The sequence below is a fragment of the Triticum urartu genome, chromosome 4A (genome assembly GCF_056163025.1).
Source record: "Triticum urartu cultivar PI428250 chromosome 4A, HENAU_Tu73, whole genome shotgun sequence".
Classification (NCBI taxonomy): domain Eukaryota; kingdom Viridiplantae; phylum Streptophyta; class Magnoliopsida; order Poales; family Poaceae; genus Triticum; species Triticum urartu.
The window spans coordinates 345,507,900-345,514,622 of record NC_141876.1 but is presented as its reverse complement, the minus strand read 5'-3'; positions in this window follow the sequence as shown (position 1 = coordinate 345,514,622).

The window sequence follows — 6,723 nt, the reverse complement described above, 5'->3', positions numbered from 1 at the left end:
ATTGGACCTTTACAAGATATGAATGCAACACCTATAACTAAGTTGTCCTTTTCTACAACATCTTCAAGAAGGGATATACGCCCTTTCATCGTCATCATCATGTACGGTCAAAGATTGATAGGACGAGGATTTTCATCTCACATACTGAGATCAACCATAAATGGCCAACACTCGGCAAGTAGAAGACGGCTTCAACAAGGTAAAGGGCGCAAGTCCATCACTGTTGAGCCCGAAATGAAGGCTAAGAAAATGAGTTTTCACCTCCGAACCTAAAGTGGCGTTTCAATCACAAACTTAATGGTGGATCTTCTAAAATTCACGCCAGCCAATACTCCATGCTAGGTCAAGCTGATCGCGGGTGGTGGAATGTGCGACCAACATGGGACATGGCATGGTTTTGTTACGACAGATGTGCTCATGAAAGGACTAGGTCTAGAGGCCATCGCAACTAGGTGGTCGCTTGAACGGGGTTGATCAGGAACAAAGGACACAAGTTTACCCAGGTTCGGCCCCTCATGGTGGAGGTAAAGAGCTACTTGCTGCTTGAATGATATTGTTGGAGATCTCGATTACAAGGATGTGGATTTGCTAACCTAGCTCCCAAGAGATTGCAACTTAAGTCTTTTCATCCTAGGAGCTCCCCTTTATATAACAGGTTGGGCCCCTAGGTTTACAATAGAATCCGGGTTATACTATCAGCCTGTGTCTTACTATAATTCTAATCTATTTTGCCTTCCAAGCTAAGGAAATCCCTCCATATGGGCCTTCTCCATAAGTCGGCCCACTTGCTCCTTTATAAGCTGGCCCTCAGACAGGTCATGCTATGGGCCTTCAGGCCTTTCCTTGTCACGCCACAATGACCCGGGGAACAATATGACCCATTGTGCTTTGGGGCCCTTGCCAGGTCATACCTTGAGCCAGGTCTTGGTCATAGGGAACATCCCAAAATTAGCCCCCAGTTTAGCTTGGATTTATCCATGGTAAACTTCACCCTAAAAATAAGGCAACGAAAACAAGACACATGAGGAGTTAAGGGTTGAGTCTGCTTTCCTGAGCCGGCTTCTCCCCATCTATTTGACCTTCATCATTTTTGTTCCAACTTAATAGCTTTGTCGGGTCACGCACTTACTCCACACTTAGTGTTTCTTTTCCATCTCATATTGTGACATAACCCCACTAGTGTTCCAAAATCCACGCGTGACATCATAACGGATCTTTGAATGGATTTGTATTGCCTTGTCAGGCGTCAGAATTGAGGAGCCTTTTTGCCACAATCGATTGCGCCCCCTAGGTTTTCGCACTTGTCATTTCGGGTTCTCCCTCTTTATAAATAGTGTGGTACACCCCTTGCTCAATTTTATCTATCTTGCCTCCTTCCCTTCTTCTTCCTCTTGCATACAAGATATTGTGCTGCCTCGAGCTCGCCTCTCCATCAAGTCAGCGACCCTACTAGCGAGGACGCCATCGCCCGAGCTCATCCAAGACGCCACAACTGTGTTGTTAATCTTCAGCGGCTTCGACCTCCTTTTCACAAATCTGTGAGCACTCCATTACTCTTTCATGTTATTGCAGTCCATCCAAAGCTCCTTGGGGTTCATCTGAGTTCATCTCAAAAGGGTCGTAGATCCAATCTAGCAGCAAACAGCCACCCGTAGGGCATTTAGCCACTGTTGCGATGTAGTTCGTCTCATTTTTTATCCCCTTTTTCACGTTCAATAGACCCCACTGTTTCTTATTTGCCTTTCTCCATAACTTTGGTTTTTAATTTTATTTTTTGAGGAATTTCTAGATCCACGGACATAGCTAACTTTGAACATTTCCTGTCTATGATTGCTTTGACCTGGACATCACTTCATCACTTGTCAGATTGTAAACTGCACTGAAGATTTTTGTCAGTTTGAACTGTTGTCGGCTCGTAGATCATATCAGTTCATAGATATTTTTGAGACCTCTACTCTCTTTGATAGTCATAACCCGGGTATTTTTCGTCGGCTTTGTAATTTATCTTGCCATTGCCGTAACCCGAAATACCTTCATAATTTTGCCGTCTTACACTTTGTGTAACTGCTCAGCCGGCTTATATTTTGTTTATAATACTTTGTAGTTGTACCTCCACTACAATTGAACTCATGGCTCCCAAAACAAACAAGGAGGTCAACTGGACCAAATCAAACATGTATGCACTTAGGCTGTAGAATCTAGTGAACTCCGGGTTGCTTGCAACCCTAGGTGAAATTGAATGGTGTGCACGCGATGAAGAAATCCATCCTTAGCCGGGCCAGAATGAGATCATCATATTTGGCGACCAATAGGACATGGGTTTCCATCCTCCAGGATCAAAATTCTTTTGTGATGTACTTTATCACTTCGCCATATGGCATCAAGACCCTAGTCCCAACTCCATTATGAACTTGAGACAATTTAAAAAAAATTGTGAAGTATATCTCCAAAGTAAGCCGTCTGTCAGCCTCTTGCAAGAGTTTTTTCTATCTCAATCATCAAACCGAGTGCAAAGGAGGACCAAGTATAGAACTTGGAGGGGTTACCATCTGAAGTAGAAAAAACTCAGCCTTCCCTGGGGTAAAGCCGGCAAGACATCCTGAAGGATGGCATAAGTTATGGTTTTACTGCAAAGACACTTCAACAACAAACCAACATCAATTGTCGGGTTATCACTTGGATGGGCTTGATGCTTCAACCTTGTTCTCGGGCTTTGCCTCCCAAGTAAAAGGGAAGCATTGCAGACCTTATACTCATGGATAAATGCTTTGACATCTCATAGCCCCACTGGAGTTGATCTGACCCAGTGTTGGATGAGCTGGCGAATCCAACCCATCAGCCTGAGGGGCCGGCTCATGCATACCAACATAGGTGAGCCAGAAGATGGACTGCACTTTAGCCGGATCAATTTAACGGTCATCGAGCTTTCAAAATCTACCAAGAAACTCCTTGGTGAGACATGGGAGGCAATTGTTATCGTTCGCCTAGCTCCTTTCTTCGTAGGCAGCCTGGCACCTCCGGTGAGTCGCCTTTTTTTCATTTATCCTGGATATATAATCTTATAGCTCTGGATGGTGGAAAACTAAACCTCAATTTCCAACTCCTCCCAAGGATTCCGACGGAGAAGAGCCAGATAATGAGGAAGATTCTAAGGTAGAACTCGACTCACTTGTTCTTCTTTTTAATGAACTTGCTGACACCCCCTCTCCTCGGGAGCAAGTTGAAACCACTCGAGCCGACGAAGCTGAGGTAATCCTATCTCCCGACTTGGAACTGATTGTCCCAAATAAAAAGGGATGGACGATTTCAAAGGTACCATTTTCACATCAAAATGCTCATTAGACCTACAATTTCTTTTGAAGAAAACTCAGTACGCCCGTACCTCGAAGCGGAAGACATGAAGGGATTTTGGAGAATTGGCAGAAGGCTTACCAAATGCACCGGCTAGACATAAGGCATGAATTGAGGTGCCACACATCCCAACTTCTTCATGCCCTTGAGCCGGCCAACTCAAAGAGCCTCTCCATCCATCTGATCTAGACTACCAGCTGACGTCCCCATCATCTGATGAGTCCAGAACTACCCAAGTAACGACTTTAGTCATCAACCGCAAGTAAATATTTCAAACACATATTAATTATTTTTGTGCTTGTCTTCTTATCTGCCACCTCTTTATGTGACCTCACTACTAAAGCTTTTGCTAAGAGCAAACCTGGTGGGTCAACTTCTGCTATAGTGGTGACTAAAGTTCCTTCTGAGGGCATGTTGCCAAACAACTCGGAGATCCAGGACAAGCCGGATGACATGGACAAGCCATCTGGCAAAGATGAGCCTGTTGATGAAGATGAGTCGACTCACCAAAACGACCTAGCGAGTCCTGCTTATGTGTTCACTCCTGTAAGAGAAAATCCAGAAGATAACCCAGCGGACATTGAGCCGGTGACCAAGACACAAGATGATGTGGTCGTTACTGGTGAACACCAAGGCCCGGCTCTTGAGACTTCGACAGCCTTGGCTAAAATGATAACAAAAAATGAGCTACCAAGTAAAGAGAAAGGGAAAGTCAGCCTTTAGTTTCAATCCTTTGAAGATCTGGATGTAGGATCCCTGCATCAAGGATATCTAACCTGGCTGTCGGAGAGCCGAGATATGGAAATTACTATGGTCAACACTCTAAAGCAAAAATATGAGGTATGCCTCATTGTTTTTCTTCCTTATGTATATAAATGTAGCCCATGAGTCTTATGTAGAGAATGTAATGATATGCTTGAGACTTGCTTTCATGAAAATTTGGAGGAAAAATCCAGATTAAGGTTGTTGACACGTCATTGCCATGGTGCAACCATAGCCCCCAAGGGCCGACTCATTATGCAATAATGAGCTGGGACATGTATAAGTATGAATTTATGAATTTGAGCAATATGTAGCCCCCAAGTGCCGGCTCATCATTGTGTGATGGGTCGGGTCTTCAAATATATGTGGATATAGAATGACAATGCATCATCCCCCAAGTGTCATGTTGAGTGCTTGCAGCTACATGAGACTTGACATAACAATAGTATGAAACTGACTGGTGTAGCCCCAAAGTGCTGGGTCGACCACCCGCGGTGACTCCGCACTTCTTCATAGGATGTAAAACTTTAACTGTGTAGCCCCCAAGGGCCGGGTTGTTCGCCAGAGGCGACCCGGGACTATCACTAATATGCCTAACCTTGTCAATTTTAAATGCAGGATATGCTGAACCAGGCCGAGTCACAAGCTGCTGGCTTACAGAAAGAACTGAAGAAAGAGAAAAAAACTTCGAAAAAGGCACAAAACCTTTGTTCCGATTTCCACAAGTTGTTGCTTCTATGATAGACACCTTGGAAAGACGAAGGTTGCCTTTGATGAAGAGAGAGTTACATTATTCAAGCATGCTAAAGAGGGCGAGTTAAAACTCGAGCCGGTGAATCCACAGCTGGCAACTTTGAAGGGCCAGATTACGAAGATGTGCATATCCATCTTTGGTAAGTATAAGATCTTTCAAGTCGCTAATTATTGCCGGCATAACATGTTTAGCCGGGTCACTAAATGTGTTTATGTGTATGCACAGGCAAGAGACATCATAACATGCTGGAACTCCCTCTGGTCAAGCTGAAAGCTATCTATAAATTCCTTGAGCAGTTGTATGTGGGTGGTGCGAAGTGCATCATGATAGTCAAAAACACCAAGGCCACACCACACTACATCATGGATATGCTCAGAGAACTCTCCACTATGCCATAGGAGATCAAAGAGTTAAAGAGGGCGGCTCGTCATCAAGGGGCCCTTTATTCTCTGGGACGTGCGAAAGCTTATCTCCCAGCGCTGGACCCAGGTCAACTAGTTGACGGATTCCCAGAGTTCAACGTGGATAACAAGCCTTTTATAGAAAAGGACTATCTATGGTGCGTGAAGGAGAACCGGGTGGCGGCGACGAAAATTGCAGAGGAACTAGACGTGACAAAGTTCCAAGTGGGGTATTTGGAAGCCGGCAAATGCATGAGTCTACCCAACCCACAGCCTATGGAGCTAACTCCTCCTCATAAGCAAAACTTCGCTCTTGATGTCAACACTTCAACTATGATGACGAATAATTCAATTTTTGAAGTTTTATGATCAATTCGCTGGGTGCTAGATGACCCCCAGACTAGAGCAGAAGACTTGGTCCATGAAGGTTCAGAAGAGCCGGCAAAGTCTGACCCAGCTGCAACTAACATTGAAGGAAGCCATGGGAATGTCAACCCGGAGAGCTCCGCTGCTAGCTTGCAACAATAAACTTTGCTAATTGTGATACTTGTTGGAAAAACTTACCAAAAATATCCCATATGTGGCTTGTAATAGTTGGGAGAAAAAACTCTGTAATCTATCAATCGCTCCGTGCATTGATTACGTTTAACTATTGATCCCATGATAAGCTCATGAGAAATATATGCTATCATGTCTTTTTGCTCAACCCGGCAATTTTTATGTTATGTCTTTGTGATTGAAATCCTTCATTGTGTTTGTAGAACAACCCGACAAATATATGAGAAATCCATAAGCGATGTAGTATACTACAGAGCACAAGTTGAATTGCTCAAGACCCGACCAATTTCATGATAAGGTATGTACAAAAACTAGAGCCAGTGGCTTTAAGTATAATAGGGCATGAGGTGTGCAATATTCCATGGCCTGTTGATCTCCTCTTCATAGGTACGTGACTTGTTTGCTTCACGAATATCAATAAGATAATGTGACCTGTTGTGTAGATTATTGCTGATGACGAAGGGTCCTTCCCATGGAGGTGAAAGCTTATGCACACATGTCTGTTCTTGTATCAGATGGAGCACTAAGTCACCTTCCTGGAAGGTACGACTTCTGACTCTACGGCTATAATAGCGATGTAGGTCTTGTTGATATATAGTTCATCGAGACGCTGCAAGATTGCATTCTTCTTCCAAACCATCCAGGGAGTCTTGTCGAGCAATCTCATTATCTGCTACAAAGTATGCTGCTTCCCGGGGGGAGTCATGACGAATATCGCTTGGAAGTATGGCTACTGCACCATAGACCAGGAAGAATGATGTGTAGCCAGTTGACCTGTTGCGAGTAGTCCGTATGCTCCATAACATAGTTGGAAGTTCCTCGACCCAGCAACCAGGGGTACATTCAAGGGGCACCATAAGCCTTGGCTTAATACCGTGCAATAATTCTTCATTAGCA